The sequence below is a fragment of the Rattus rattus genome, chromosome 1 (assembly GCF_011064425.1).
Source record: "Rattus rattus isolate New Zealand chromosome 1, Rrattus_CSIRO_v1, whole genome shotgun sequence".
Taxonomy (NCBI): Eukaryota; Metazoa; Chordata; class Mammalia; order Rodentia; family Muridae; genus Rattus; species Rattus rattus.
This window is the reverse complement of record NC_046154.1, coordinates 80,072,128-80,096,505: the sequence shown is the minus strand read 5'-3', so window position 1 is coordinate 80,096,505 and position 24,378 is coordinate 80,072,128. Positions and strand designations below refer to the sequence as shown.

The following is a 24,378-nucleotide window of genomic DNA, read 5'->3' as shown; positions in this document are numbered from 1 at the left end:
GAAAGAATGTAGTTAACATTCATATTAGGGCAAGCATAGTAGGACTTTTCCAATATATTAGGAAAAATTGGTTATTAAATGTTAAGAATTAATAATTTTCTAGCAACCATTTAGATTCTTTGGTTCTATAATGCTTTTAAGGGATAACAACTTTGCTGGCTACTTTAATGTCAACTTTACTTGTTATAATTATCTAAAATAAAGAGGTGAGAAAATACCTCCGTAATATCAGAGGAGAGCCAAGCCTGTAGATGCTACAGTACAATATATTTTTCTTTCTTTCTTTTTTTTTGATCAAGTCTTCATTTTTATTACTTAAAAAAGTTGCATAATTATTTTGCTTTCTGACTCTGTGCTTGTGCCTTCAACACTTTCACTATGGTTTTCTACTCCTCAATGAGGAAAGCCCGCTTGATCCTGTCACGGACACACTTGGCACACCTGGAGCCACCATAGGCCCTGCTGACATGCTTCTTTGTCTTAGACAATCTCATAAGGACTTTGGGAGTCACAGCACAAACCCCTCGCAGTCTGCCTGGGCATATGCCACATGAGGATTTAGGTGCTTTCCCAACCTTCTCGGTGTAAACGTAAACAATCCCGTTGCTAGGGGTTAGAGACAACCTAGTTTTATTAAACGCTGTATTGTAGGAAAGCCTACAATGGTATGTCAATCGCTGGACGATCCTGAGTGCCTCTAAACATCCCTGGAAGGGCTATTTTTCTTCAATATCTTTCTTAAATAAAACATTTTTCTTAAACATGGGAGGGTACAGCATTTTGTAGGTGGTCATACCATTGAGCTGAGATATACAAGAAACCAAGCTGGGCTGAACATGCCATGAAAAGAAAGCCAGTATGCAGCATTCCTCCATAGGTTTTACATGAGGTCCTACCTCCAGGTTCCTGCCCTATTTGAGTTCCTGCCTTAAATTACTTTGATGATAAATGGTGATATGGAAATATGGGTCAAATAAACTTTTCCTCCCCAAGTTCCTTTTGTCATGGTGTTTTATCACAACAGAAGTAACCCTAACTAAGACAGCCACCTAAACAGTAATTCTGTAAACAGATTTGAAAATACATGGATATTATAGTGAACAGAGTAAATGTTTAAGGTGATTTTAGTTACAGAGAATTTGTTCAAGTCTAAGCCAGGGCAGTCTCAAAGCACAGACTGAGTCAAAGTAAGGACAATGATATTTGAAAAGTTCTTTCTTCAATACAAGTCTAGGAGAGTTTGCAGAACTCTGGGACTAGTATATGGTTGATGCTTCTATGAAGTAAGAAAGAACTCATAGATATTCCAGGCTATGCTCAAGCTGGGGTTATGCTATTAGTGTTTAAAATAGAAGAATTTGTAATATGTTGTCTGAAAATGTATCCTTTGCTAGTGCAGGTAAAGTGTCAGGAACTACAAAAGTGATTTTTGAATATTTCCTCACTGTGTATCAAGAGGCCACAGTAGACTTTTATTTCTTCAGTTGCCACCTTCGACTAGTAAGGCATTAGCATTAGGGGATTCCTCCAGGGATTCTAAGTATGTTGTCTTACACTGAAACAGTCTTATGGATTCTCCATTTATCCTTCAGGTTTTCTTTGTGATTATCATAGCTTTATGCACCATTGCTATTATTAAAATGAAAACATTTTGTTGAATGATAGCAAACTGGCAAAGGGAGAAAATGATCCAATTTCCATCTAACATTCACCCAGCCCCTTTTATGCAAATAGCAAGATGCTGGAATTCACCATCTCAGAGATGTAACCAACACTCTGAATGACAATAGGTAGAGCCACCTGGTGCCATGGAAAGCAACATGGGAAATTAACTGAAAAGGGGAATGATGGTTTCAGAAGTGTCAAAAATAGAATTCATTCCATACTAAATAATAATAAGCGTCATATCATTAATGCAGTTATGTCAATAAGATATTTCTTAGTGGATTAAATGAAGGAGATACTAAAAATAGATGGGTGGAGAAGAGAAAGCTGTCTAAGGTTTCTATTGCTGGAATCCAATACCATGACCAAAAAGCAAGTTGAAGAGGAAAGGATTTATTCAACTTGTACTTTCATATTGCTGTTTATCACCAAAGGAAATCAGGACAGGAACTGAAACAGGGGAGAGTCCTGGAAGCAAGAGCTGATAAAGAGCCAAAGGAGTGACGTTGTTCATAGGCTTTCTTTCTTCCCTTGGGTTGCTCAGCCAATTTTCTGTTAGAATCCACAAGAACCAACCCATGGACAGTACCACCTGGAGCATTCTCCACTGATCACTAATTGAGATAATGTCTTACATCTGGATCTCATGGAAGCATTTATTTAACTGAGTCTCTTTCCTCTTTGATGACTTTATCTTGTGTTAAATTGACACAAAACTAACCCATACAGAAGGGAAGAAAATAAACAAGAAGGAAGATAGGGAATGTGTGTGTATGATCAATAGGATGGAGTATTGTACTACTGTGAAAGGAGAACAGAATCAACATTTGAAGATGAAGGTCTGTAGGCAGGCATTCTATGGTAGGTGTACTAGAAAGAGTAAAAACAAAAGCAGACTTTGGTGGTTAGAATGAAAACAGCCAGGACTGGAGAGATGGCTCAGCAGTGAAGAGCATTGACTACTCTTCCTGAGGTCCTGAGTTTAATTCCCAGCAACCACATGGTGGCTCACAACCATCTGTAATGGGACCTGATGACATCATCTAGTGTGTCTTATGATAGCTTCAGTGTACTCATATACATAAAATGAATATTCCTTAAAGAAGGAAAAGGAAATGGCCTCATGGGCTCATGGGAATTGATACTATTAAAAGGTATGACCTTGTTGGCATAGATGTGGCTGTTTAGAGAGGACATGTCCCTGTTAGAGTAAGGATGGTGTCCTTGTAGGTAGGCTTTGAGCTTCCAGGTGCTCAAAGGAAGCCTAGTGAATTGTTCTCTGCTGCCTACAGATCGGGATGTAAAACTCAGCTTCTTCTCCAACAGCACCATGTTCTGCATTTGTGTTCCCCATTCTTCCCACCATGATGACAATGGACTAAACCTCTGACCTGCATAATCAAGTCCCAATTAAATACTTTGCTCTAATCATAATGTCTCATCATAGCAATAAAACCTGACCTAAAACACTGGCACACTATTTCAGGAAAATGTTCACTGGTCAAGATTAGTGACACTCCAGAGACTCACAGAATAATTTAATCTCTGGAAAAAGAAGAAGAGTTGTAATCCTAAAACAATTCCAGTGGATCAGCCTCTCTTTTCATAGGATTTGCGGGATAACCTAAAATGATATTGGCAAGTAAGAACGGACAACTATGAATGTGGTGGCATTGAAGGCTGCACAGCCAGACCATTAATCAAAAGAAAGAAAGCAATCAAAGATAGTCTCTAGCAAAAATAATTTTTGTTATCAAAGTAAATTTATATTATTATAATCTACATAGTAAGAGAGTTTCAAAACACTAAATATCACTACTAAAAATCTATGTGGATCCTATAAAATTTAAAACATGAAAGTATAATAAATGCAGCATTTCATTCACTGACTGACCAATAGTTTATTTTTGGGCCCACACTTGTAGCAATTCCCTCTTATATAAAACTATCCATTTTCGAGTAAAATTCTACATGACATAAGATGTTAAAGATGAAGTAAAATAATGAGGTTTAGTGTGATATGAATATATGAAATTTTCTAACCTGTAGGGAAACTCCTGGAACTCAGAAAAAACATCGTAAGTGCTTCAGCAAGTCCCTCAAACTGATCAGATACCGTACAACTTTCCATCTCTAAGCATATAAAAACTGTTAGGAGAACTGAAAGATATTCCCAGACATGGCGAACTGCTTCTAAGAGGCTTAGACCAGGTGAGCTGCTTAGAAAATGCAGAAACAACTCGAGATGTTTGGAAGAAGCAGAGGTCACCCAAGTTGCCCAGAAGAGATGAAACTCCCTGAGCTACCACATGGACATTCCCCACGCTGTAAGCCACCAGTGGAGTATTGATTGTGCCTCATGTTCTCAGTTATCATTCATTGCTACCCTCACTGAGGTAGGCAATGTAGCTGACTTGTAGGAATTTCTGCTCCAGTAAGCAACCACTCAACAATGTGCCAATAAGTAACACCCATACGCTACTTTGGTTTAGCAAGTTGCACTTGGGAGACATCTGTACTTTTGTCTATCACTGATTCTCTGTCTAGAGTGAGTCAATGTTTCTTAAAATCCTCTATGGAATAATTTCTTTCTATAGATACTTAGATCATATTTATGAACCTCATCCTTTTTACATATAAAAAGAGAATAAAAATTGCCTTACTGCTCTGGTCCTGAATACAGACTTTAAATTTACCAAAGAATGAGGAAGGCAAGGCCTTTGTTTTGTGAGATTCAAAAACTTACATAGGAGTCCAAAAAGTGCCAGTTAATGCTTAGTTTTCAGTCATGATGGGAGTTATGGACTGATTTGATGGCCTGGGCCCCAATATTAAGATGTGAGAGTTTATATGATATAGAGCCATTCAAAAAACATCTGTCTACCTGTCCAGAATTCTCTCTCCATCAGTGATTATTAAGGCCACATAGTTTATACAAGGTTGCTATCTATCTATCTACCTCTATGTGTGTGTGTGTGTGTGTGTGTGTGTGTGTGTGTGTGTGTAGAGAGAGAGAGAGAGAGAGAGAGAGAGAGACAGAGCAGGCAGAGAGAGACAGGCAGAGAGAGACAGAGACACAGAGAAAAACAGAGACAGAGAGAAGCATACTGAGTGGAGCACAACTGACAGTGTCAGGCACCAAAATTAAGATGTACTGCATTGAGAAGCTGTATTTTCAGAACTGGTCTGGTTCCATAACACAGTCTCAATTATTTCACTACAGAATCTAAAACAAGTCAGTATCAGGATTGTCGATTCTCTTCCACTTAAATTGTGAAACTATTATGAGTCTCTGGTTCATACATTTATTCCAACCAGTTGAGAGACTGTCATTCATAGACATCTCGTTAAGTTGAAAACATACCCCAAATCCACTAGAATTGTAGATTTTAATCTACAAAGTTTCAATAGCTGTTTTTATACAACAGCAAACAACCACTACTAATACATGTGACCACTGCAATGTGAAAGGAAAAATGAACAGTAATATAGCCATACAATAAAATGCTTCATAGCAATAAAAGCAGCAGACTTGGTACATGGTAGAAGCCAGAAAAACGGAAAAATTTGGGCATGATGAAACACTTAAAGCTTATTCCCTAACGTCCAACTTTGTTCAGCTATACACATGTTCAAAAATTTCTTTAAACACTGCCAGTAACTAGAAAGAAAGTATTCAGACACATCAGCCTGTAAGAGACATTTTACATTTAAGCCATAACATTCTAATTTTTGACCTCATAGATTCATGGCCACCTCATAATATAAAATATCTTTGGTTCCACATAATCTTATAGTTTTAATATTGTCAAATGGCCAAAGTTCAGTCTTTTCTCAGCCTCGAGGCAATCTTTTAATTGTGAGCATGTGCAAAATGAAAAATAATAGCAAATTATATGCTTGTGATAAAATGTTCTCATTCCAAAAAGGAGAAATCATAACACCAACAAGAAAAACTAGACCTAAAAGACTGAAATCCAGGTAAGCAAAGAGCAAACTCTGAAGCATCAGATATAAATAGTGTCATAACCTGGGCTCCAACATGTTTTTATACCTTTTTTCTTTCAGCTCTGTTACATAAAAACATGTGTGAGCATTTAAGAGTAGGTGATCTGGCCCTGCCCCTTGCTAGCTGTAGCATGGATGAGGTAGCAAGGGAAGTGATGGAGAGATCACTCTAGTGCTGTGTGTTTAGGAGAAATGGTGGGTTGACAAATTCAGCTACTACCCAGATCCAGATCCAGGACTTTTCTTTTTTTTTTTTTTTATTATTATTAACTTGAGTATTTCTTATATACATTTCGAGTGTTATTCCCTTTCCCGGTTTCCGGGCAAACATCCCTCTCCCCCCTCCTCTTCTTTATGGGTGTTCCCCTCCCCATCCTCCCCACCATTTCCGCCCTTCCCCCAACAATCTAGTTCACTGGGGGTTCAGTCTTAGGGACCCTGGGCTTCCCCCTTCCACTGGTGCTCTTACTAGGATATTCATTGCTACCTATGAGGGTCAGAGTCCAGGGTCAGTCCATGTATAGTCTTTAGGTAGTGGCTTAGTCCCTGGAAGCTCTGGTTGCTTGGCATTGTTGTACATATGGGGTCTTGAAGCCCTTCAAGCTCTTCCAGTTCTTTCTCTGATTCCTTCAACGGGGGTCCTATTCTCAATTCAGTGGTTTGCTGCTGGCATACGCCTCTGTGTTTGCTGTATTCTGGCTGTGTCTCTTGGGAGAGATCTACATCCGGCTCCTGTCGGCCTGCACTTCTTTGCTTCATCCATCTTGTCTAATTGGATGGCTGTATATGCATGGGCCACATGTGGGGCAGGCTCTGAATGGGTGTTCCTTCTGTGTCTGTTTTAATCCTTGCCTCTCTATTCCCTGCCAAGGGTATTCTTGTTCCCCTTTTAAAGAAGGAGTGAAGCATTCACATTTTGATCATCTGTCTTGAGTTTCATTTGTTCTAGGCATCTAGGGTAATTCAAGCATTAGGGCTAATAGCCACTTATCAGTGAGTGCATACCATGTGTGTTTTTCTGTGATTGGGTTACCTCACTCAGGATGATATTTTCCAGTTCCGACCATTTGCCTATGAATTTCATAAAGTCATTGTTTTTGATAGCTGAATAATATTCCATTGTGTAGATGTACCACATTTTCTGTATCCATTCATCTGTTGAAGGGCATCTGGGTTCTTTCCAGCTTCTCGCTATTATAAATAAGGCTGAGATGAACATAGTGGAGCATGTGTCTTTTTTATGTGTTGGGGCATCTTTTGGTATATGCCTAAGAGAGGTATAGCTGGATCCTCAGGCAGTTCAATGTCCAATTTTCTGAGGAACCTCCAGACTGATTTCCAGAATGGTTGTACCAGTCTGCAATCCCACCAACAATGGAGGAGTGTTCCTCTTTCTCCGCATCCTCGCCAGCATCTGCTGTCACCTGAGTTTTTGATCTTAGCCATTCTCACTGGTGGGAGGTGATTTGCATTTCCCTTATGACTAAAGATGTTGAACATTTCTTTAGGTGTTTCTCAGCCATTCGGCATTCCTCAGCTTTGAATTTTTTGTTTAGCTCTGAACCCCATTTTTTAATAGGGTTATTTGTCTCCCTGCGGTCTAACTTCTTGAGTTCTTTGTATATTTTGGATATAAGGCCTCTATCTGTTGTAGGATTGGTAAAGATCTTTTACCAATCTGTTGGTTGCCGTTTTGTCCTAACCACAGTGTCCTTTGGCTTACAGAAGCTTTGCAGTTTTATGAGATCCCTTTTGTCGATTCTTGATCTTAGAGTATAAGCCATTGGTGTTTTGTTCAGGAATTTTTTTCCAGTGCCCATGTGTTCCAGATGCTTCCCTACTTTTTCTTCTATTAGTTTGAGTGTATCTGGTTTAATGTGGAGGTCCTTGATCCACTTGGACTTAAGCTTTGTACAGGGTGATAAGCATGGATCGATCTGCATTCTTCTACATGTTGACGTCCAGTTGAACCAGCACCATTTGCTGAAAATGCTATCTTTTTTCCATTTGATGGTTTTGGCTCCTTTGTCAAAAATCAAGTGACCATAGGTGTGTGGGTTCATTTCTGGGTCTTCAATTCTGTTCCATTGGTCTATCTGTCTGTCTCTGTACCAATACCATGTAATTTTTTATCACTATTGCTCTGTAATACTGATTGAGTTCAGGGATAGTGATTTAATTGGTCCACTCTGACATCTACCTCATTTATTAACTGCTGGAACCTGTGTAATTTGTTAGTTACTTTAAAATTCAGGTTCACTAAATTTTTCAGTAAATAAAGTATAGGACTTTTGCACAATAAAATGTGAATGGCCTCTAGTTCAAATTCTCACAGAGTCCTCCATCCTTTCTAAAATCTTACATTTATATAAAATGGGCCTTCGAGACAGAGATTTATAAATTCTGACCTTCTACATTCCTACCAGAATATCTCATTAAACTCTGTTTATATCATTCTAATTATGAAACTCAAGATGCTTCTATAGTCACTCTAAATACCAATTTCGATAATTTATGCTATGTGTGGTCAGATCTGCTAAAGCTCTCATAAAGAAAATGGAGAGATCCTACACTAGCAAATGACAGCATACCTAAAAGCCCCAGAACAAAAGAAAGCAAACATACCAAAGAGTAGATGGCAGGAAATAATCTAACTCAGGGCAGAAAACAACCCATTAGAAACAAGACAATGATTCAAGAATCAAAAGGACCAAAAGTTGATTCTTTGAGAATATCAACACTATAGATAAACCCAACCTAGAATTTTGTTTTAATGTCACACTCATTTGAAAATCAGGAAATTAGCTTAAAGTCAGAGCCAGTTGGCAATGAGAAAATTAGGACCAGGCAGAATCAAAACCTCACTTGCAAAGCACATGTTTGGCACTAGCATCGAAGTTTGTAGGAACATAATGTGACACCAGTTCTAAGGAGAAAACACCTGATGAGCTGCTTCTGAGCTGGAAATGATAGGGTGAATGCTTTTGGAGCCACAGCTTCATAATTAAAACTTGTATGGCATGAATGATAATATCATCAGCCATAAATTAGAAATAATAAGATTTACTTCAAAACATGCTCCAAATATGACATATATCCCATCTATAAATCACTCAGATATATAGCCAATACAAAATGATGTGTCATAAATTACTATAGTCCTTCTGGAACACTTTCCACAACGTACTAAAAGGAAAGGTTATTTTATGCTGTATTACTAGATACTACATGAAAACAGTTCTATGGTTAAATTATTTACAAAATATGGTATTAAATATTTTTACATAGTCTTAAGGTTGCATCTCTCTAGGCTAATATTGAAAGATATATTTTCAAGTTCAGTGAGGAACCATTTCTGGTATAGTGTATGAACCACTATTGGTCAGGGTTCATTATCTGCTGGAAGCCCCAGTTCACTTTAAAACAGTAAGGTTGATTGAAATCATTGAGTTAATATTGAGATCCAATTTAATACAACTGGAATCCTTCCAAGGTAAGGGTTTAAGATGTAACAGCAAAGAGAAAAACCATTTGAAGATAGGGAAGATGACTTATGCAAGCAAAAAAGACTGGCCTCAGAACAAACAAGTCTTTAACTCCTCCACTTTGAGTTTTGACTTCTGAAACATTGGAAAAATAATTTTTACTTGCTACTATCAGACTTAACAATTTAATACGGTAGTCCCCACAAACAAGAGAAACCAGATACATGAAGTGAAATAGATGAAACCATAACTATGGTTACCGATATTAATATCAATCATTTAGTGATAGAATTAGTATCAAAAACAAAGATTACCAGTACAGAAAAATTAAATAATGTTATTAAACAAATGTATGTTGCTGTAGCATATTGTCATTCATTATTATAATTACTTTATAATCATTAATTGGTAGCTATATAACGGTACCAGACCATGGCTGAATGAATATTGCTTTCAAATCCACTTAGAGTATTCTTCAAGATATGACATTTCTTGAGTGACTAAATCAATGATACTTTACTTCAAAAATTACATCTTAAAAAACGTGTTCCTGGGCTGGAGAGATGGCTCAGTGGTTAAGAGCACTGACTGCTCTTCCAGAGGTCCTGAGTTCAATTCCCAGCAACCACATGGTGGCTCACAATCATCTGTGATGAGATCTGATGTCCCCTTCTGGTGTGTCTGAAGGCAGCTATAGTGTACTTATATAAATAAATAAATCTTAAAAAAAGTGTTCCTTAATCACAACAAAATTAAATAAAAAGTAAAGAAAAAGATGACTGGGGCTGGAGAGATGGCTCAGTGGTTAAGAGCACTGACTGCGCTTCCAGAGGTCCTGAGTTCAATTCCCAGCAACCACATGGTGGCTCACAACCATCTGTAAAGAGATCTAGTGCCCTCTTCCGGTGTGTCTGAAGACAGCTACAGTGTACTTACATATAATAAATGAATAAATCTTAAAAAAAAAAAAGAAAAAGATGACTGGAAGGTCTCTGATGTGGTAATAAAATGATTTACACTTAAATACCCATAGAAAAATCAGAAGTATCAAGGAAAATTATAAAATATTTTGAAATAAAATGCTGCCAAACTTTTTTTAACCAAATGATCATTTTAAAGATTAATAAGTACCTCAAGTCATCTATCACAGCTTTTACTTTAAGAACTTTCTCTCAAAAGCAACTTAATTTAAAAAGAAATGATAATGAATAGACACAGGAATGAATAAAACTGAAGCAATTATACTTACAAGCTAATTGCCTTAGGAATAATGGTTTTCATACTATTTTATTATATTTTAAAGATCATTAGTATATTTCAATGCACTAAAACAAACAAGCTAAAATTACCAGAAATTACATAGGAGTGATGATTATGAAATTATGCATGTTGGCCTTATAAGGTTTTTATGAATATGGCCTAAGCACTTTAACATACATAATTTTATAACTGACATAAAATAAATTAATATGATAGAAATTAATAATTTGACAAATCTACTTTCAAGTTTCCAGAAGTCAAATAATAGATTGAGGAACACTTGGATAAAGAATCTGGATTCATAAAGATATTTCTAAGATAAAATTACAATCCTATATATTCTCTTACTAGAGGATTGCACAAAATATTTGTGAGGAGAAAACATCAATTTTAAATATATATTTTATAAAATAGGAAAATCTGAAATAACAACAACAATTCCTGACTAGCATTATTATTATTCCAAAATTAGACACAACATAAAACACCAACATCACCACCACCAGCAACAACAACAACAAAAGCCAAGCAAAGAATCCTGAAAATGAAGAACCCTAAACACAAAGATTCAAAAGTCACCAGAGAATTTTAACAGAATAGCTTGTCACTATTATACAATAAAACTTATTATATGCATATTATAACCCCCAATATTATTCTTAATATAACAGTATCCTAGAAATTAAAAAAAAAAGCATATGGTCAGTCATATGCAAAAATACTTTGTAAATTACTACACTTAACAGTTTTATTCACAGGAGTTAAAGCTGAAAATTATTTACATGTAAAGTTTAGTGAATGAAAATAAAAAGAGGCATAGCACATTTATAAATAAAGTATTATCTAGCCATAATCCAGGAAACTGCTCTTTGATGTACATAAACCCTATGTGAGTCACAAAAGCCACCTCATGTTAGATGTTTTAGGACTGTTTTCATATAATATGAACTAAAAGCTACAAGAGAAACAAGATTAGTTTTCCCCAGGAATTGCTGGTAAGGAAAAGACAGGACTTCAAAATGTTTCACCGTCAAGAGGATACAATTCATTTCTTTCCTGATAATTTGCTTCAGTGATGAAAACCATGAAATGTCTCAAATCATCTGGAATCTAAAAATTTAGATTGTGAAAACAAGACAAAATTGATCATATTTCCCTTTAAAATGTCTTTTCTTTTGTAATACAGCGAGTGTAGATGGTTAAACTGATTGCCTAAAGGAACATCAAATTAGGGAGATAAAAGTGATAGTGATGTCGGGCATTTACTGATAAGTCCTAGTCTGGATAATTTAATGTTACAAAGAAAGCAAATGGGAAAAGTGTAATTCAAGCTGATCTTTAAACAATTTAGTAAAGTGAGAATAAATAGCAAATAATGATTGCTGCAGTGAATAAAATGATGAAGTTTATCTTATGGTTTTTATGGGTCCTAGACATTTTTACTTTCAGGGACTATTTATTCTATAATTTCAATGTTACACTGTCTTTCAATACAACTTTCCGTAGGGTTTACAATAGAACTCATGGCCTCATCCGTGCTATAAAAGCACTAGAGGAACTGTAGTTTTAAATATAACTTTAAAGATGTGAATATTGTTTCTATTTAAGAAAAATAATAAAATCTCATGTATTTCAAAATTTATCTTCAACACAAAGCTCTTTTTTCTGATTTTCAAATGTAGATAATGAACTTTATTGAATAAATAGGACTCAAAGTAGATTAATGAATTATAACAAAAGTATCACTACGTAGAAAAGTCATAATGAGGGACAAGGTTATGCTGCATCCTTGAATAGCTCCAGAGAATTGACCTGACTGGGGAATAGAAAGGAAGGAACAAAAGACAGACACACATACACAGAGACAGAAAATCTGGAAAGAGTGGCCCAAGGTATTGGATGTAGCTTTCTCAGCACTCTGGTGGTTCAACAGGTTTATTATATGCACTTGAATAGGGAGATTGGGTTAGTGCCTGCAGCTGAATCATAACTTATTTTCCTCTCAAGTTTATGTCCTTCCTTTCTAAGAACTGATTAACTCTATTTATTGCTTCCCATATAAGACAGTAACTGTCCCTTCACCAGCAGCCAGCAATACCAATTGTTCAATAGTAACACCAGGATGGCCCTCACTCCTCAATGCTGGAATTTTACACTCGCTTTATTTTTTATAGGTCTTGGGAATATAACCAAAGCTGCTTCAGATTCATGTGTGAGGTAGCCATGCCATTGTCAAAGAATGCTATTTCATATTGCTCCACTCCATCCTCTAAATTTTAAAAGCTTTCCATCACTCTTCCACAATACTTCCTTATGTTTGAGGATAGGAGAGGTTATGTACAAATTCTAACACAAGGTAAGCACTCACAGTCCTAATTGTGAGTACTTTGACTTAAGATTTTTTTCTTTTTTTTTTTTTTTTTTTTTTTTTTTTTTTTTTGAGCTAGGGACCTAACCCAGGGCCTTGCGCTTACCAAGGCAAGCACTCTACCACTGAGCTAAATCCCCAACCCCTTGTGAGTACTTTGAACAGCTGTAAATCTCTTAATTAACCACTACTCACTACAATAAAAAAGCATCTTTGACTAAAGTTAAGAACACCACAAATCTGTTGCCACCAGGAGCTCAGAGAACAATGGATATCTAACTTTCTTTATAAAACAGGTTTTCCATAGATATTTACAATTTGATCAGTCACAATCCTATAAACTGCTACTGTAATCTTGGTCAGTTCCTAAGCACATTTGAGATAAAAGTGACATAGTCCCACAGATGCATGATACTGAAAAGAGCTCCAGGGTGAATGGCAGCTTTCTCTGACTAGCACATTTGTTCTCTAGCTCTTCAGCTCTCCACAAGAAAATGAGATATCAAGAAGGCTCTTGTTATATGTATGGTCTTCAGCTTCAGATTTCTGGGTCCCTAGAACAGTCAGAAATAAACACCATTTTTGTAAGTTACTCAACTTCAATCACAGCATAAACAGGATAAAGACAACAGTTCTACTAGAGTAAAAGATATCAACAGGAGTTCTCAGTTTATCTAGGTACTCATTCAAAACTGTAAGTAACTTCCAAATTAAATTCACTTTTATTTGTATGTTATTGATATTTACTCAAAATAGGTGGCAAATTTTACTTTATTAAGTGAATAGATGTTATTCAAGAAAATATTTGTTCAGTATCTTTGCCATTATTTTGTCTCCCCTTGTCTATTTTGGACAACTATTTCCTATTTACACATGAGTAGTTGGTAGACATTTTTTATTTTTTTCCCCAGAAAGGCCTTTTCAAACGTTTAAAACTGAGTTTTCAAAGACCCCTGTGCTGCTTAGTTCTGTGTGCTTTTTCATATGTCCTTGGCAATTCTTTGTTTTGTTATGACTTCTTCAGGGTATTAGCCTGGCTAAAGCATCCTGTTTCATCATTTAGTATATAACACAGGAATTTAGTCCTTTTTCAACAAAAAGACACGTGAATAATGAAGGCACAAAGTTGTATAGCATTTATGCTTCTCAGAAAAGCATTTTATCTCAAATATGAGAATCCTGAAGGGCCTCACACTGACCAGACTATCAGAACTCATATTTCTCAGACCAACATGAGTCAATGTGAGTCATGTACTTACAGTCTAAGCAATAAGAAAATATACCAAATAAAAGCAGACAGATATTAGCTAGTAAATACCATGGGTTTAACAGATAAGACACATAGCAGCCTAAGAGACAAGTGCTATTCGAAAGATAACAGAAGTGCATTTAGAGTGATTAGCAAGTCAGAAAATAAGTCCTGTTTGGGAAATATTTGCCTGTTGTTGGCCACAAGTATTTCTTGGAAATGTCCACAGCCTAGAAATCCATAGTGACTGAATAAACAGACCTTGTTGAAAGAGGAGAAAAATATGAGAGGAGGGTGTCTTGATGCTAATAAAGTTTTTTTGTGTGTTTTATTTTTTCACATGTGTAAAAGATTGATGAAAATATTCTGGATTGAGTCATAATGTTTTGCAACTTGATCAATGTAAAACTGTGAATGCATCTTCTACAATATGTTTGTATATAAACATATATACTGATGCATTTATAATGATACATTTTGTAGCTTGTAACATATATAAAAATAAAAAAAAGATACTGAAGTAGTAGTGACAAATATATAACCCAGAATTTTAATTCTAGGATAAAATGTTTTATAATATTTATACAATAAAAATACTACAAAGAAAATATTATCTGCATACTGTTGTAATATTAATCAGGCTTTGGTGCCTCTCAGATTACTTTAAAAATATAATAATCTATTTTCTAAGATAATGTTTTAAATTTTATCAGGTGTTCAAAATTTAATACTTGAATTACATATACATATAATGTATAATTTTAATTAGTTTCTTCATGAATGTTAGTTCAGTGTCTTTATCCAAAACATTGACTATTCCCAAAAAAGTCTTTTCCAACTGTGACGACTACAACATAATTCTTTCCTATGGGTTGGCAGTAATGACTGGATGCAGTTATCCCTGGCAGGTAACCCCCAGACCTGGAATCTCCATCATTTGGGGGCTAAAGTGCAATCCTGGCTTCACCTTCATAGATTCATATTGTGGTATCTCACCTGCTATAAACATCTCTTTAACTTTCCTTAACGGAAGATTTTACAACCTCTTTACTCATGTATCATCTTTGACTCTATGCTAAATTCTGTATGTGGGGATTAGAATCTGGCCTCTTTCCTGAATAATATTTTCCTAAGCTTTTTTGGTTTTGTTTAGACCTGAGAAAATCCCTTTGTCCTTCATAAGTTGCTGAGTTAGCTGGGTTGGATTTTACTCCCAGGTTCTCTTTATTCCACTCAATATTAGGCCTTTCTTTAAACTTTATATCTAGTTGAGAATGGGACTAGGATCCACTACTGTTATTTCCTGGTGTTCTCTTTCTCTTCAAACCCCATGATTTGTATTTCTCTTATGTTTACTTGTTCCTTTTCATTGTAGATAGATTTTGCAATTTAGTTCATAACATCATGATGAGAAGCAGATAGGCACAAGGTTGGAGCAGTAGTTGAGAGCTTTGCATCCGAATTCACAGGCCAGGCAGTGAGAAGGTAGCAGTGAAAATTGAACTAATATTCCAATTTTGAACCATTTATAATTGCTTATTTTGAGGAGCAAAAGGGGTATTTTGTGATATCATCCTTTATTTTCTCTTCTTTTGAAACATTTAGGGTTTATATTTTTGAAGATATTCTGCTATATAGTATTGAACATCATATTTCTTTTGGCTGCCTAAAATTTCTAAGCCCTCTCAGAGAAGAGAACTGTCTAGTGTGACCTTGGTATTACCAGCCCCACAATAAACTGCTATATCATAATTATCTTTTAGTATATTAACACTTAGGAAATTCAGAGTCGTAAGCAGGAATTCTTAACAATATGTTGTAAAAAAACAATTTAAGTTTCATAATATAGCAATAAACTTAAAATACACTACAGAGGTAAGATGAATATGCTTTTTTAAGTTATTGAATGGTTTAATGCCTTCCTGATGATTAACAGAGAGATTGATGGTGCTGGCACAAAGAGGCATTTTTTCTTTTTTTATAATCAGTATTCAATTGTCCATGCTCCTGAAAATAACCTCTCACTAAGACAGTTCAAGAGGGACTAGTTGGAAAGCAGGAATGGCAAGGAGGGAAAGGAAAGGTGAACATAATTAAGATGTATTATATACATGTATGAAATTGTCGACACAAACCATTATGTGCAATTAATTTATGATAATAAAATTTTAAATAATGGCATCCAGAATTGAAATTCAAAGTATACAAAACATAAGTTATTTTGTCATACAGTAAAATCAAATCTTTGTAAACTTGACCACAAAAATTAAGAAGCACCTGAATATGTATGATAGGTTTTCTCTTAAAATCTTTCCTAGATATTCTTGAGGGAAAGATCTACCAATATCTACTAACCTCAGCAGTAATGATCAGCTTCATTTTTTATTTCAAATAGATTTTATTAAGTGGAAGAAAAATAACAGAAATAACTGATTCTCAATTCTACAGCAGGAACTGTTCATAATAGTTCAGGATATATCATGTTGAGAGATAACAAAAAAGACTAACTTTTCAAAAGACTTTGCAAGCTACTCTGGAGTAAAATCAGCTTCTGGGAACATAGGATCAGTAATGAGCTAAGATAAATGCTTCAGTCAGTGGGTTTATAGTTCTGACAACCTAGTTCATATTGCAGCCGCCTCTGTTCTCTTAGGTCTGTGAAACCCCTCATACAATTCAAATTGCATCCTTATGTTTTACATAGTTGAGAAATCCTGTATATCCAGCAGCAAGAACTATGTTATGCTCATCATTCTGCATTGTAGGACTTGGCATAATTGTATCAACTAACAAGGTTAAATTGCCATAATTTGCACATGTGTATTGTATGTAATGGTCTAGTCAGATTAGTTAACATTTTCCTCTCCTTAAATAGTACTCAAAATGTTTGTTACCATTATAATGAAGATTTGTATCTAAATGTTGATTTTTTTCTCTACAACTATACTTCTCTGCATTTTAAGTGTAGTTCTCAAAGTTTAGAACACATAGAAATCCCATGCTAAATTCATTGATAAGAGACTCAGGCAAAGTTCATAAAATTTTTTTCAAACAATTTTGCAGGTATTTCTAATCTAACTATACTGTGAAATATATTTCAGGTAGATTTAATCAGTACAATAACTGTACCAAAAGAACTATTGAGAAATATTTACATATTCAGATTCTATGATTCTCCTGAGAAGTACTGAAATCATCTACTTTTGAGTGAGAGTCTCAGAGTTGTGAATTTTAAGAAACATCTAGAGTTGTTTTTCTCACACACATTCAAGTTAGAGAAAGACCTGAACTAGTGTTATCTAATTTCCCTTTTAGAGATTAAGCATGTTTTCTGCCTGTACTGTCTCATTTAGAAGTAGCTATGACAACCATGGACACGGGGAATATTGAAGCTACTGAAATGAGCACAGATTTTGATTTCTCCTTTATTTTAAGGAATGTACACTTCTTGGCACTAGTGTCTACCCTGCACAGCATATAGAGCATGCTTGGGCTCTCAAACTTCTACTTAAAACTAGTTTTCATTAATGATACCAAAAGGAAAGGCCCCGGAGCTGTAGGATCATAGAAAGATCATAACCCTTCAACCACAGCAGCGGTTCCTGTGTTCCTTGGGCTTTCAGTTTTATACCATAGTACCTGGAACTAGGAAGACATACTAATCCTGGAACATCCCTGGAGATTCTATAAGAAACTAAGAAAATGTATTGGCACATTTTCAAATAAATATGGAGTATTATTTATCTATCAAACAGTTATGATTTGAGTTTATTTTAATGCCATCCTTTCAAGGGGTTCTCAATGCACTCTTCAATGTATTGTATTTTTAGTCATAGTAATGGCTTTGGAAACAGATAAAAGGACTCAGAATGTTATCCCCATTTCACTTTCAGAAAAACTGACTTTTACAGAAATTGAGGAGTGGCTTATTGAAGAATTTCTAAGAAATGTCTGATGGGATATTATTCTTCCAAGTTCTTGCCAGTCTGCCTGAGGAAGAAATTAAGCTGTTGACACTTAAAGACATCTCAGTGATTTGCATTTCCCTGATGACTAAAGATGTTGAACATTTTTTAGGTGCTTCTCCTCAGCCATTCGATATTCTTCAGTTGAGAACTCTTTGTTTACTCATAAGGGAATCTAAATCAAAACAACCCTGAGATTCAACCTCACACCAGTCAAAATGGCTAAGATCAAAAACTCAAGTGACAGCAGATGCTGGCGAGGATGTGGAGAAAGAAGAACACTCCTCCATTGTTGGTGGGATTGCAAGGTGGTACAGCCACTCTGGAAATCAGTTTGGCAGTTCCTCAGAAAACTGGACATAGTACTATGACCGGAGGACCCAGCTATATCCTTCCGGGCATATACCTAAAAGATGCACTAACATATATCAAGAAAACATGCTCCACTATTTTCATAGCATCCTCATTTATAATAGCCAGAAGCTGGAAACAACCCAGATGGCCTTCATCAGAATAATGGATACAAAAAATACGGCACATTTACACAATGGAGTATTACTCAACTGTTAAAAACAATGACTTCATGAAATTCTTAGGCAAATGGATAGAACTAGAAAATATTCTAAGTGAGGTAACCCAGTCACAAAAGAACACACATAGTGTACACTCACTGATAAGTAGTTATTAGCTCAAAAGCACAGCACACCCAAGATACAATTCACAGACCACATGAAGCTCAAGAAGAAGGAAGACCAAAATATAGATTCTTCAGTCCTTCTTAGAAGGGAGAACAAAATACTCATGAGAGGAAATACAGAAACAAAGACTGAAACAGGGAATGAAGAAAAGGTGGTCCAGAAATTGCCCCACCTGTGGATGCATCTCATATGCAGTCACCAAACCCAGTCACTATTCTAGATGTCAAGATGTGCTTGCTGACAGCCCGATATGGATATCTCCTGAGAGGTTCTGCCAGAGCCATACTGATACAGATGAGGATGCTCATAGCCAACCATTAGACTGAGAACGGGTTCCCAAATTGAAGTGGAGAAAGGACTCGATAACTGAGGGCATTTGCAACCCCATAGGAACAAAAGTATCAACCCAGAGTTCCTAGGAAATAAACCACCAACCAATCCAGCTATAACTTTATTTTTTTTAAAAGTAAAGTAGTATCAGGTACCTACACAAAGATTACAGAAATATAAAGTAAACAGTCTTGAGTGAGGATATTTTGCTTGAAAGAGGAAAACCTAATCTGCTCTCTTAGTATTCTTTCAATGTTCCTTTGCAATAAGAAAAGGGTGAGTGAATTTTGATGTGTATTGTGGAGTAAAGGATAAAGGAAGGATCATTAAGTGGTTGTTGTAGAGATAACACATCTGTGTTTAAAAAATAAGCCTTCAGAAGACAGACCCTGGATAGAGTTTATTCCCATGGTAATCTTTAAGTGCCTGAGGACACAGTGCAAACTTGTAGCCTATTATCAGACAGGCCTCCTTATTGTGACATTGTAGGCAAAGGCTCATGAATATGTAAATACTATATATATTTTATATATTTGGGAAGCTTACTTAACAAGAGAATAGCTGAAATGAACTGGTTCTAGTTATAAGCCCATAGGCCCACCATTTTTTATGTTTGAACAGGCAGGCTATTACTAGGTGACAGATCATTAAGGCTAGCTATGCAGTCAGCATAAATGAAGAGATAATTTGTTCCTAATAACGTTCAGATGACCTCCCAGGCAAAAAGAAGTAGTCTTTTAAGAGCTCTATGTGCTGACACATGTCAGAGAAGTAGGCAGGTAGCGCTTTTTTTTTTTTTTTTTTCACAGTCAAAGCAGGGTAACTGGAACAGATTAATAAAGACCTTCTGACAGGGACATATCTGGGAAAGATCTCATCACTTGCCATGAGCAGGGTGATGATTAATCAGAACTCACCATAAGAGAAGGATTCCAGGCTGTGCTATCTCACACTGGCAGGGAGACAGAAAGAAATACACATCTTCTGTGGATTCCACCACCTCCACAAACCACAAACATACCACCAACTGGAACAAAGTATTGAAATATGGGAACCTATTAGGCATATTTCTCATCCAAGATTTTACATTTTACTCTATGTTTCCCAAAATGTCATGGTCAGTGTACTGGCTAGTTTATGCCAACTTGAGACAAGGTAGGGTAATCTGAAAGGATAAAGGCCTTAATTAAAACAAAAGTTATTAGATCCCACCGTAGGCAAGCCCATAGGGCGTTATTAATTAGTGCTTAATGGGACATTTGGGGTGTTCTGCTCTGGGGGCATCTCTGCACTGGTGGCTCTGCGTTCAATAAGGAAACATGCTGAGTAAGCAATGCTAAGCAAGCCAGTGAGTAACAGTCCTCCATGGCCTCAGCATCAGCACCTACCTCCAGGTTCTTGTGCTACGTGGGTTCCTACTGTTATGCCAGCAAGCATCTGTGAACCCCAAAAGACCCCAAGAAGTCATTTCCAATGTAATAGCATTAGGGTCTCTTAATTATAAACTCAGGCTTGGGCTCTCTTTCAAATCAACCCTGACATAGCAAGACAGGAAGAGAGGGCAGAGCAGCCTCAAATACTTAGCAGGACAAGGTTTTATAGGGAATGGGAGTAAGAGGGTGTCCAGTCCGGCAAGCATCTGACTAATGTCTATTGTTAGCCGACAGCTGGATGCACTGAGGCAAGACCGTGAACAATCATAAACAGTCTGAAGGTACCTCTCAAACAATCAGACGCATCTTTGATTAACTGTTACTACGAAGTAGCTAGGGTGTAATTCTCACTAAGGACAAGCCATGATGTCCTTTCTGGTAAGTGGGTACAACTTGGGTTCTGCTATACATCAAGATCTCAGACTTTTTTTGACTTTTATTTGTTTGTTTGTCTTTAGGCTCAGGCCAGTCCCAAGATAAAATAAGTTTGGCCTCTCACTACCTTCACTACTTTTGAAGATGAATTATTATATGGAGCTGTGAAGGAAATAAACCCTCTCCTCCCCAAGTTGGTTTGATCATGGCCTTTAGGTAAAATGCAAAAGGTGATTAGTTCAGTTTTCCAAATTCGAAGAGTCATTCAGTCTCAAAACTATTCAAAATTCCAATGTCTGAATTCTCTTTTAAGACTCCAAATAATCTTTTAACTCTGGTCCTTGTAAAAAATAAAAACAAGTTACATGCTTCCAACATACACTGGCTTGCTTAGAATACACATTTTTATTCCATAAGGGAGGAATAAAGGCATACTGGGAAAACACTAGACCAAAGAAAGATTGAAATGAAACCTAGCAGGAAAAATGCCATATTCTTCACTGCCATGTCCCATGTCTGAGGATGAGTTTCAAAGAACTCAGATAACTCCCTGCCTTCAGTTTTTCTTCTTATAATATAAATATATCGCTTCTGTTTGCTACACTTACTTTAAGAATCATTTTTGCTAGCTATTTCATTTCCCTGGCATTTTTGGCATTGGGGTTTCTTCTGTAACCTAGTCTTCATGGGATAGCCTGTCTGGGGCTCCTGGATTCTCAGAGCCTCCTTTGGAATGAGTCTAGCACTGCCAGATGATAGTCAGCTTTAGAGGCTCCCATAAACTACAGAAGAGCCCACATCACCATAGCTCTTTAACCTTAAAGCCCCTAAGGCCCATACCATGTGGATGAAACTGAAGATGTTGGCTTTAAACTTGAGACATGTCCTTGATCTCCTTGACCACACTAGCAGTAACTTTCTCATGCTGAAGAAATTGTTTTATAGGAACAAGTAACCTCTTAGTTTATTTTTTTTTCCTAACACAGTTTAGAAGCTTATCAGAGTTGTACTATTGTCCAGATGAACTGCAGTTTTTTTCCCCCTCAGGCAAAATCCCTCACAAAAATTTAGCTACTTGACTGTAAACACAGGTACAAGACAAAAAGCAAAGAAAACCACAAGGAAAGGGAAATAATGAAGAAGGTACTTACTCAAAAAAAAAAAAAAAATGGCTAAGAGACTGTGCTCAAACTGGGCTCGTAGGGCTATCTTAGCTTTTTTCCTGCTGTGAAGGGACACAATGACCAAGGCAACATCAAAAAACAAACAAATAAAAAATGCCAAAAACATTCTCTTGAGAGTTTTCTAATAGTTTTAGGGGGAGTTATTTATAATAACTTTGGCTGTGGGTATGACAACAGGCAAGCAGGCAGGCAGGCAGGATTTTCAAGGAGTGAGTGCTTTAAATCCTGATCTATAGACAGCCAGTCAAGAGACACCGAGCTTGATCTAAGCTTGTGAAATTTCAAAGCTCACTTCCAGTAACATTTCCTCCAACAAAGATATACCCATTCCTGCAAGGCCACACCTAAGTATCCTCAAACAGTTCTTTTATTGGGGATTAAGTGTGCACTTACATGACACTGTGAAGGCCATTCTAATTCGAACTATGACAAGGGCTATCTTTAGTAGTTAGCAAAACAATATATTAAAAAGCAGTGGAAAAACAAACATTGCTTGTTTCCAGAATCCCATGTCTCTTTGTACTATCACATTCCTTTCCAGGCCCCTGCTGCCCATATCTGTGCTGCCCACAGTATTGTGCAGTCTTACACAAAAGTTCTCCCCAGTTTTTTAGAGCAAAACTGGAGGTTTCTAATAAAGGTTTTATCTCTTGAAAACATCAAGGCTTCTCTCTAAAATATTCACTCACTGCATCAATAAGGGTTCTATCCTTTTCCTGTACAAATTGGAACAGTAACATCTGTGAAGTTCTTTCAGCCCCATGTTTTCCTTCGAATTATATACCTTCATAAAGGATATCAGTAATAGTCATTCCACAAGTCCAACACTAAACTGTATTGAAATTTCTTCTCCTCTCATCACTTCCAGTCTCACTAGAATTTCTCACTAAGCTCTGATGACAGCATTTAGCTGCTTCTCTAGCTCAAAATTCCAAAGTCTTACACATTCCTCTAAAAAGCAACATAGGCAGGTAATTCATAGTAATGTGGTATCTCATGTCTCCAGGAACTGACTTTGGTAATTTTGCTTTTGCTGTTATAAATAATATAATCAAAATCAATTATTGAAGGAAGAATTTATTAGGGATTAAAATTTTAGAGAGTTCTTAATGGTGAGGAAAACTGGCAGAGGGTGGCTGGAGCAGGAAACTGTGACATCACTTCTTCGACCTCATGCAAAAAGAAGAGAAAGCAAACTGTAAGTAGGGCAAAGCTATAAAGACTCCAAACGCTCCCTCAGTGACATCTTTTCTCTATCAATGGTCTTTCTCCTATGGATCCCATAACCTCCTCAAATCCATGAGCCTGTACACAACATTTCTTATTCAAACATTTATTTCATTATAAATGGCATAGCATATGTTCATCAGGAAAACAAAATCATTATGAATGCAACTAAATTTAAACTTTATTTAAGTCAATGTAAAAGGGAAACATACTATCTCATTTGTGAGATATGGCTGAATAATCTGCCATTCTGTTAAGACCAAGGTAGTTTGTGGGTTTATTAAACTTGAGTGGATTAACTTAAAGAATATTGTTTTTGATAAATAGGCCTATTGTAAGGCTTAGTATAGTTATCTCTATCTTATCTAACATTAGTTAATGCTGACTGGAAAGATTATACACATTCTACACTAAAGGACTTGAATAGGTGATCTGACTTAATTTGTTAAGCTGTCATTTATTTTATATGACTTACAGTCACTTCAAAGGAGCCTTTGACCTTAATTCTACCTGCAAAATATCATACCTATAACCATGACATGTGCACAGAATGTTTTGAGAAAAAATAAGGGCAACTTCAGTGTGAAGTTAGGATCCACTAATGTATTTTGTAGTAACAAACAACTAACAATCTTACTTATAGAACTGTTACCTACCCAACAACTCTAATATTCTCTGTGTTTTCCTCTTTCTAAGACTGAGGCTGGTAGAGCAAGAAGACTAACCTACACTGATGCTGTAGAAATAGTGAGGAAAGTAGGCCAGTCACCTTACAAGATTCATTCAAAGGACACTTCTACTCACATTCCATTTATCAATTCAAGTTGAAGAGTACAGAAATTAAATCCCAGATCAAGTCTACCTGGAAAAATGTTTTTTTTGTTTGTTTGTTTAAAGAAGCAAACTAATGCTGCTGTCTACAAGTTATTCCTCAGATGAATACCTGAAATACCTTTATGGTGTATAAATTCAGTAATCTCTTAATATTCTCCATGAAATTTAATAGAATATATATATATATATATATATATATATATATACATATATATATTGATTATTTTTATTTACTGCTACTTCAGATTCCGCTAGTCATAGATACCTATTTTTACAGAAAAACATCTTTTTATCCTA

The 24,378-nt window shown here is 36.2% G+C and overlaps 1 pseudogene; it reads right to left on the bottom strand.

Annotated features, from left to right (window-relative positions):
- Window positions 1-332: 332 nt before the first annotated feature.
- The window catches only part of LOC116895883, a 118,455-nt pseudogene continuing 94,409 nt past the window's right edge, over window positions 333-24,378 (bottom strand).